The sequence below is a fragment of the Periplaneta americana genome, chromosome 17, assembly GCF_040183065.1.
Source record: "Periplaneta americana isolate PAMFEO1 chromosome 17, P.americana_PAMFEO1_priV1, whole genome shotgun sequence".
Taxonomy (NCBI): Eukaryota; Metazoa; Arthropoda; class Insecta; order Blattodea; family Blattidae; genus Periplaneta; species Periplaneta americana.
In genome coordinates, this window is record NC_091133.1 from 135,598,984 (window position 1) to 135,608,904 (window position 9,921).

Here is a 9,921-nt window from a genome sequence, read left to right on the forward strand (position 1 = left end):
CATTATTATTATTGTTATTATTATTATCAATAATTGTCTTATTTTTTATACTTTGTATATCTCATTTATTTTGACCTGCTGTTCACATTTTATTATGCTTTTTTCTTTATTTCTGTGTGTTATATATTGTGTCTGATTTCTACTTACTTGTTGTTTACATTTTATTGTTATTATCATATTCAGTTTTGTGTGTAAAATTGTAGTGTACTTTGTAAATTTGTAGTGGTTTTTGTAACGCAGTTTTACTCCTGGTTGAGTGTTAGAGAAGGCCGTATGGCCTTAACTCTACCATGTTAAATAAACCATTATTGTTATTATTATTATTATTATTATTATTATTATTGAATGAAATAATTCAAACGAATACAGTGGTGATATTTCTTTGTTTAACACAATGATTTAGCGGGGAAATAAGAAATGGTGCCCACAAAACACTCAGGCCTATTGTTTTTCCTCGCGAGCTCGTGAAACTAAGATTTGTATGCATTTTTTTATTTTACGGAAGGTGAGATGATCTGGTGATCGTCTAGCAAAACGCAATCAGCATTTTACGTAAGATGTTGGATGAAACTGATTCAGCGGGAGATCCAGTTACATTAATAAGCATTGAGTTGGTAATATGTTTCACCAATATCATTTGCAATTGCAGTTGAAATTTCGTTTGTCGAGCTGAAGTCACTTTCAAACTCGGCTATGAATATTGTTATCGCGCTGGTAGAAGATGAAAGGAGGATGATCCGACTTGTTTTCATCATTTGTAGCGATCGTGCTGGATTTTCGAGCCACGGCACTTACAACATGACATAACTGCAATTGAATTTAAATGTGTAGTAGTCCCTGTAGGCTTCCGGCTATCTCAAGTCACAGTCTACTATATACAGTGACGAAGCTTAATACTTACTAAATATGCAAACATAAACAGTTGAAATTTGCATCCATAGATAGTTGCTCACCACCAGGATCGCTACTATCGCCTCATCACAGATTCTTTCCCTAGCAGACGATAAAATGTATTGTACTTTCGATATTGTGTTCTTTTGAAAAAAATTAACACCTTCCTTCCACTGTTGAAATATGAAATACATAAGGTTTATATATTATTTTCGTAAAATATATATTATATTCTATAAACTCACCTTCCTGGATCTTTCGGAAGAAGGATAGCTCTAACCTATTTTTCTTACAATTTATAGTACTACAAACGTCTCCTTGTCCCATATTATTATTCAAATTATTGTATTTTAGCCATTTACAATTATTACAACCGATAACTAACATTTCACAGTTTACATAGCTTTTCACAAAAATGCGAAATACGGCACAGTCAATGCCTTTTCGACCAGGCCGTAATGTTTGTTCGGGTTTTCTATTTCAGTGTATGGAGCTCAGTGAAATATTATATTATAACTTTATTGCTTATCATTGCTAAGCTTTATTTAGGCCTAGTGTAATTTGTCCATAAGTTCCGTTTACTTCTTGTTGAATAATATATTGCAGAAATAATTACAAAACTGTGTTATTTTAATGTGAAGAGAATTTTACATGTTAACATAATCTGTTCGCGTCAACATTTGAAGTTTAGAATGGAAGCTATTTTGATGTTCAATAAAAACGAATTTATATTGTGATTTTAATTTAGCACATCTACCTTCCTTAATTGTAGACAGAAAATTTATCATACCACTCCTATGAAATTAGTGTACGTACGATTGTGTTACTTCGTCTCTTAGGTAGTAGATAAATACAATAATTCAGTACTCAAGTAGTATTAAAATACAGACAAATAGAATGTGACGGGTGTCATACATGACATTATGTTTAATTATAATGCATAATTGCGAATATATGAATATAAGTTAAATATAGTAAACATAACATATAATATCCATATGACATAACATATGTAGTGACAGGGCATTGGAGATCACTAAAATTAGACAGAAAGGGGCAAGTGGTACAGTAAACATAACCTATAATTTCAACATATCTAAATATTCGTGCGGTGCAACTGAAAATTAATGAATCGTGCATAAATGAATGTACAAGAATTTCGCAATATTTAATCGAAATAAAGACAGGTATTACACATACGAACAACGTAATTTTCACACCAAAAATAATATTACACCTTAACTCGCAAGGAATTATGTCTGAAGTGTCCCCTAATCATTGTTTTAAATTTTAGTAATGCAATTACACTACATTTTAGAGAAATATATGTTACTCTTTATGCATTCCAATTAATTTATATGATTGAAACGCCGCCCTTCGTGATCGGGTTAAGCGAGTCACATGGCCTGCCTTACGGCCTGTATTAGATCACGATGGCAGTGACACAGTGTATTGTTCCTAGTACTCACAGCGCTCCAAGCGGCTAGCAACTATCTCGAGAATTGCAACTCGTTGGCAAAAACTCACCCCAAGCTTCGTGACTGTATATAGTAGACTGTGCTCAAGCACTGAGTTACTGTAGTATGAAGACTTGACGGTCTAGGCCCGATTGTATAAACCATTTAATCTTAGATCAGAGGTTAAATTGATCCTTGTTTCAGCTGAACTTGGAATTTTGTGTTGTATAAAGTCTAATCTGAGATTAATTTGTCTCAAACTAAAGTCAACTTTGACTGAAGAAATTTCTCCGATTAAGTTAGATGATCCAAGTTCAGTTATTTCTTTTCTGTTTGAAATATACGAGTGACAGATTGTGCAAATAAAATATCCATTATTATTAATATTAATAGATATGATAGGTACATTTATATATATTTCTTTCAATTTCTTGCCTTAATACACAAACATTCTTATATTTTATAAGACTCTATCGTGTTCAGCAGTATCAAATAACATAACCTATAATTATATTATGTTTATAACAACCATTAATTATTAACGGATATGATAGGTACATTCATAAATTTTCAATTAACTGTATTACTAAACGAAAATTGTCGTTTTATAAAGCTTTATTATGTTTAGCAGTATCAAATACCATAACATGATAACAACTCGGAGAACAGCCAACCTTCTTCTTATTGTCCGCCATTATTTACATTGCACAAAAAATCAGTGTCTCCAACAGAGTGTACGGAAAATCGCCAAAAAGTAGTTGTAAAGTCGCTAGATTTCTCATTATCGACAAAGAAAGATTAAATTTTGTCACTATGGGGTGCTAAAAAGGTCGCTAAATTCCTATTTAAGCAATATAAAAGTTAAAAGAAATTGTTATTGAAAAAGAGTTAAAGTCGCTGGATTGGCAACACTGAACAAACCTGTCCGCGCATCACCTGTTTATGCGATGTTGCCAAATCCTTTTCACGTGAACTTAGATTGCATTTGAACCAAGGTAATTTGATCGCAGGAAAGTTTTATACAATAGAAGAAGTGTCTGAACTCGGTTCACTTTTCGATCTTCGATCAAAGTTGATCTTTAGTCAGGGAGTTTTATACAATTGGGCCTCAGCAATTAAAGCAAGGCTTTGTTGTGTGAGCTAGTTGGAGTAGTCTCGAGACTTCAATGTCAATTATTTCCGCTGGTGTGACTGAAATCCTGCATCCCCGATGCGGGGGTGTCATTCCAGCACTGCACATTGGAAAGAAATCTTTAAAGGAAGATTAGAAAAGAGTGAGTGTGGCATTCCGTCACATGGTCTCCAACAAGTTGCACACGCGCCACCCACATTATTCCCAATCAATACCTTGCGACTCCAGCCAGCTTCTGACAATGTGAATCACACGCCGCCTTGATTAATGACCCTGCTACCCCCCTTATAAGCCCACAACTAACCCCAGTGTGCTCACCCCTTGTATATGCCGCTTTAATATGAAGCTCCTGTCTTGATAAATCACAACTACTTTCATTATCTTGGCTCTCTCGCCTTCAATCAATCTATCAACACTCATTCAACATTACCACAATGCTCGATTTGTAAAGAGTTGGGCAGCAGCTACATCAACTGGGTTCAACTCTCGACAAGGACATGGTACTTCCCCCTTCTCATAATTCTGTCCTAACTTCTCCCCCTCCAGCTCGTCTACTGTAAAAGGGTGAAGCTGTAAGGGACGAAACACCCGTGTGAACGTTTAATTATCTCAAATTCAAATTTCAAATTTTCAAATTTATTTACAATTTACATTTGAATTGAATACATATGAATAGATACCCGAAATGAGCATAATGCTCGTGCTCGGGTACAGTCCAGTAGTCGACATAAATTTTACAGAGATCAAATAATAATGCTGATGATATAAATAATAGCAACAATAATAATAATAATAATAATAATAATAATAATAATATAATCGTGATAGAAATGATACAAAGATTGTAATACAAAATAATCCATTAATAATAATAATAATAATAATAATAATAATAATAGTGATAAAAAATATATTTACAATAATCAAATAAATACTAAGACGGATTAAAATAAAATATAAAACCACTAGTGAGAGTTAACACAACTTAAATAAGCATATAATAACCGGAAAAAAATGCCAAACTCGAAAATCAACAGAAAAGTTCATTGTATCGCAGACGACAGCAACCGCCGTATTGACATTGTGTTGTGCATTAATGGTAGTAGTGGGGAGCTGAAAGTCTACGTAACTGCCGTTCTCTTCGAATGTTCTCGTAAAATCATGGGAAGTTAATGCTGAAAAAACAAAATGTCTACGAGTCAAACTGTTCATTATTACCAGGATAAATATAAATAATACTGAAATATATTAATCGAGTTTCAGTTATAGATCCCTCCTTTTGTGCAAGAGGTATCATATCAAAATATTTTATGAATGGCGGGGAAAATATAATTTCAATAACTTTCTAATGACAAGATATAGTGACAAGTACAATCAAGTGTATCTGTGGCGATGCTAAGGAATCATTTATTGGAGATATACACTGTTATTAATTAAGAAAATGATCTATTTATATGTATTACAATGTTTTATCTTATAGGGTACATGCATCAGATAAATACAATAAATATTAGTAACATATAATGCTAGTAACACTTAAAATAATAATGAAATTTATCAAATATCATACAAACATTTTCACTTTATTTTTAAACTTAAGAATGTGTAAATTGGTTAGGTCTGGATTATTTTTCAATACTGAATTGTATAGTCTTCGTCCAGTCGGGTGAAGAAAAACGTTTCGAAATAAAAGGTAAAATGTAAGCATATTAATTCAAGTGGAGCATGTAGATCTTCTCGACTCTTAAAATGTATTGCCCGAAAACTTTCTAATTGAGGCAAAACATCACTTGATGATAACGAATGCGCCACAGTCCCTGCTATGTAAGATCTTCTACTGCAAAATAAGTAGGGCTAATCTTCTACTCGTATATAGTCTACATAAAATATAATTGTAAGCATTTCGCAGAATATTTTTTCTCTCCTGTTCACGCGACATTTAAATAACTCCGTCATTTCAATACAATTACGTTAAGCATGTAGCTAAAAAAAAAGGAAAGAAGATTCTCGAAGTGGTACAGGAACTACAGAGAGCTGCAAAGAACTGTACCTCACGAAGGCGAATGTGCTAGTGCAACTCTGAATGTCCATTCACAATGAAAATTAATCATAAACGTAACATAAACACAGAAGTTTGAGGCCAGGCTACCCAATGGGATCATTCACAATGATTCACATAAACACTGACATTAACATTACCGTTAGATGTTAACATGAAAGTCTGCAAACTACAAACTTTTATGCTTATGCTTACGTGATTTGGAAACAGAACACAATCGTGGAGAGCTGAAGTATACGACAGAATATTAGGAAATGATGTTATGTTTCCATGGTTACCAAGTAGGCCTACCTCTGCGGTTATGTTTATGGTTTATGTTTCCACCGGGAATAATGGTACGACTTTTTGTTTTACGTTTACATTCTTAAATTAAGGCTTACGTTATGTTTAATTTTCATTGTGGATGGGCTTTAAGATAATGCAGACTTTTATCAAATGCCACCTTCTTCATCCCTGCAACATACCGTGAGTCTGGACTGTGTGTTGCCGTGACCACCACTGCGCGTATTAATAGTCTGTCTACCAGAATTATTTCACCAAAACTGCAGGCGATATTGCAAAACTCTTCTCAATTTTCAGCTGACAAGCAAACATTCTGATGGGGGCAGATAAGAAAGTTAAATGTTTTCTTTCATCATGTTAATAATGTCAAAATAAGTGCTTGTACAAATTTTAGCCACTCGACCGCAATTACGAGGCCGTCCAGAAAGTGATTTTCCCTGGAGCTGTTTATAGAAAAAAACACAATTGCATGGAAATATTTATTGAAACAGATACAACAATTGTTGCACTATTTGTCAACATATCCCCCACTGGAATTGAGACATTTGTCATACCATGGGATCAATTTTTGTATCGTAGTAGTCAGCCGCCTCAGATCGGAACCAGCGTTTGACTGCGTCTGCACCTCTCTCTGTCGATCCCATGATATGAGAAATGTCTCAATTCCGATGGAAAATATATTTAAAAATAGCTAAAAAAATTGCTGTGTCTGTTCCAATAAATTTGTCCAATGAAATTGTTTTTTTTTTTGTTGTTAATGGCCACTGGCGAACTTATTTTTTACGACCCTCGTAATTGCGGTCGAGTGGTCAAAATTTGTATAAATACTTCTTTTGACATTATTAACATGGTGGAAGAAAAAAATTCAATTTTTTTTTTATCTACCCTCATCAGAACGTTTGCTTGTTAGAGCAATAAAAGAAATTAAAATAATGCATTTTTAGTCAGGTGAAAATTTCCGTCTTCTGTAGGAAATTACTTAATTCAGTGAAACAGTTATATTACCGGTTGTTCTGTGCAGCTTGGAGAGAGAATAGAGGTTTTGAATAAGGTGCTTGGGAAAATATTTGGGCTAAGAAGGATGAAGTTATATGAGAATGGAGAAAGTTACACAACACAGAAATGCATGCATTGTATTCTCCACCTAACATAATTAGGAATATTAAATCCACACGTTTGAGATAGGTAGGGCATGTAGAAGGTATGGATGAATCCAGAAATGCGTACAGAGCATAGATGGTTAGGTGGGCAGGAATCAGGCTGGCTCTGGGCTAGGTGGGTGAGCACTGGGCAGTTGTTGCTCGTAATATGAGACAAGAGGAGTTCAGTGGCGGTCACTCAGTCGCTGGTTCTTAACCCGGGGTTTATGGACTCCTTGCAGATTCATGGATGGGCTTCAGGGGATTCGTGAAGTCACATAAAAATTATCATGTATATTCACTGTATTATTTTAACTTGAAAAGCAGAAGTGTATGTAAACATTTTTATAACTTTTTTATATTTTTCTAGAGAGAGGGTCCATAGCTTTCACCAGATTTTAAAAGGGACCCTTGACTCACATTCATTCATTCATTCATTTTATTCCATAGATCTTACATGAGCAATGAAGCTTTAAGATGTGGAACAAGTTAAAATTTTACAATATTACAATTACAATTTTTACAAATTTTTATAGTTTTACAATTTAGTAATTTTCTACAATTTTATGCAATTTTTTACAATATTTTGGCGAGATGTAGTGATATATTATTTTAATGTACCGAAGTACATATGATATTTCCATGCAGATATTCTGCGTCATCATACGATGAAAGAGTAATGGAACGGAGAAAAATTCTCTCCGGCGCCGGGATTTGAACCCGGGTTTTCAGCTCTGCGTGCTGATGCTTTATCCACTAAGCCACACCGGACATCTATGACGTAGTGCAGAGGGCGGCCACTAGAGGGAACCCAAGAGTTGGAGCTTAATCTGAGACGATTCTGTCCGACGCCGGGGTTGTATCCGGTATGGCTTAGTGGATAAAGCATCAGCACGTAGAGCTGAAAACCCGGGTTCAAATCCCGGCGCCAGAGAGAATTTTTCTCCGTTCCATTACTCTTTCATCGTGAGATGTAGTGAGATGAAGTGAGGTCCGAGGATTCGCCAAAATATTACCCGGCATTTGCCTTTTGGTTTGGGGAAAACCTCGGAAAAACCCAACCAAGAAATCAAATCAAAGGGGGGTAATCTAATCAAAGGGGTTGATACCAAGGACTCGCCATAGACCATCCGGCTTCAGTCCTACGGCACGGTATAGATATACTCCTGAATTAATAGTCGTGTTATTTTACCAAAATGGAACTGTCTCCGAACACGAGTTTCGCTCTATCGGGATACTTGTATATAACGTTATGTTAAAAATTGAATGAATGAATGAATGAATGAATGAATGAACAAAAACAAAATAAAATGAGTGAATGAGTAAATAAATAAGTTTAGTCTATTATTAAAAGCCAGGTATTATATTTGGTTATCATCACGCGTTGCTTCCGCGGATATCACGAACTCTATTTGCAGTATCATAATAATTCCTCTTGTGCTTCGAAAGTATACATGACAGAAACGACGAACAAAAAAGGGCGTAAAGTAAGAAGGAAAGAAATAACAAGAAAGAAATGAGAGAGATTGAAAAGATAGATGTGTGAGACAGTCAAAAGAAACCAGCTGAGAATCAAGTAAACTAATATGAAATGTCGGCAAAGAGCAGAGGGGGCTAAGATAAATTGGGAAGGATGCAACTCTCGTGGCAAGACGCAGTAATGACATGGAACTGCTAGAACTGTGTTTGTTGCTCTGCTAATTCCTCTGTGAATTCTCTTCCAAGTACTTTCTCTCGTTTTCTGTTGGCTCCGCGTCTTTTCCAAGCTCACACTCTAGAATGCGTCAAGTCGAGTTTGAAACATGAAATAAAGAATTCCAGTCTCTCAAATGTTCTTTTAAACCTTGGAACAATCCCGTAGTAGAATGCTCAATACTTCACGAATAAAGGCTAATTCACACGGGGATAGTTTACAGGAATCAAGTGCTTGGAGCAAGTAGACTTTCCTTCAACTTTCCCTTTGTGATATGGTCGAGACAGTCAAGTTGTGACTTGGCGGTCAAGCAGAATTTGAGTTGACGACCCGTCAACTTTTGTGTCCACTTTCCCGTCACGTGACCAACTTGACTCCACCACTTCCCGCGTGTGAATGCTAACTTGTAGCAACTTGGCAAGTAGAAAGTTGGTAGTTTTAGGCCTATTGTCGTAGTAAATTAATATGTAATGAGCGCCCCTAAGTGGAATTCCAACGATATCATAAAGTGTATGAGAAATATGAACTTCTATGGAATATGCGTGACAAAGAATACCTCAATAAAAACAAGCGGGAATTATTATTCCAGAAACTAGTCGGTGAATTCATGGAACAAGGTTTCGAAAACATAGACGTAGAAGTGGTTCGAAAAAGTTTAAAAACCCTTAAAACAGGACTCATTCTGAGATGTTTTCTGTATTCTGCAGGACCTTCTTCAGCTAATTCTTTCAACAAGGTATTAGATGCACCGTGCATAATTCTTCTACGAATCCATTTCTTAATCCATGTTCTCTTTGCCTTTTTTTCAAGAATATTTTGTAATTCATACAATAACAAGGCGCCAATTACCTACACACTTGCTTGAATATGTGCTGGTGGCATCTTCAGTTTCACCAAATTAAAAATGCCAGTTCACTATTGATTTTTATTAACTATAACAGAATACAAGAATTCAAACACCACTACGAATACAACATTCAGCGCGCGCTTTTTTTCAAGCGTGGTTTCAAGTTTAATGTCTCCGTGTGATCACAAATATAGCATCAAGTTTAGAGGCTTCAAGCACTTGACTCCTGTAAACTATCCCCGTGTGACTCGGGTTTAACTGAAACGCTGCCAGCAAGTTCGAACTTGAGAGATGAAAAGTGAGAGCGAGGCTGTAGGTGGCGAAGAAAAACAACTTGCCAGCACCGCGTTCACATTATCTTCTCCCAATATTGATAATATTCTCATTAACATTCTGAAAACCCTGGATTCGGTTGCATTTC

General features: G+C 35.4%; 1 non-coding gene across 1 annotated transcript; it reads right to left on the bottom strand.

Annotated features, from left to right (window-relative positions):
• Nucleotides 1-7,659: 7,659 nt before the first annotated feature.
• TRNAC-GCA (transfer RNA cysteine (anticodon GCA)) lies at nt 7,660-7,731 on the bottom strand. The gene has a single exon. It is a non-coding gene; the product is annotated as a tRNA-Cys (tRNA).
• Between the last annotated feature and the right edge of the window lie 2,190 nt (nt 7,732-9,921).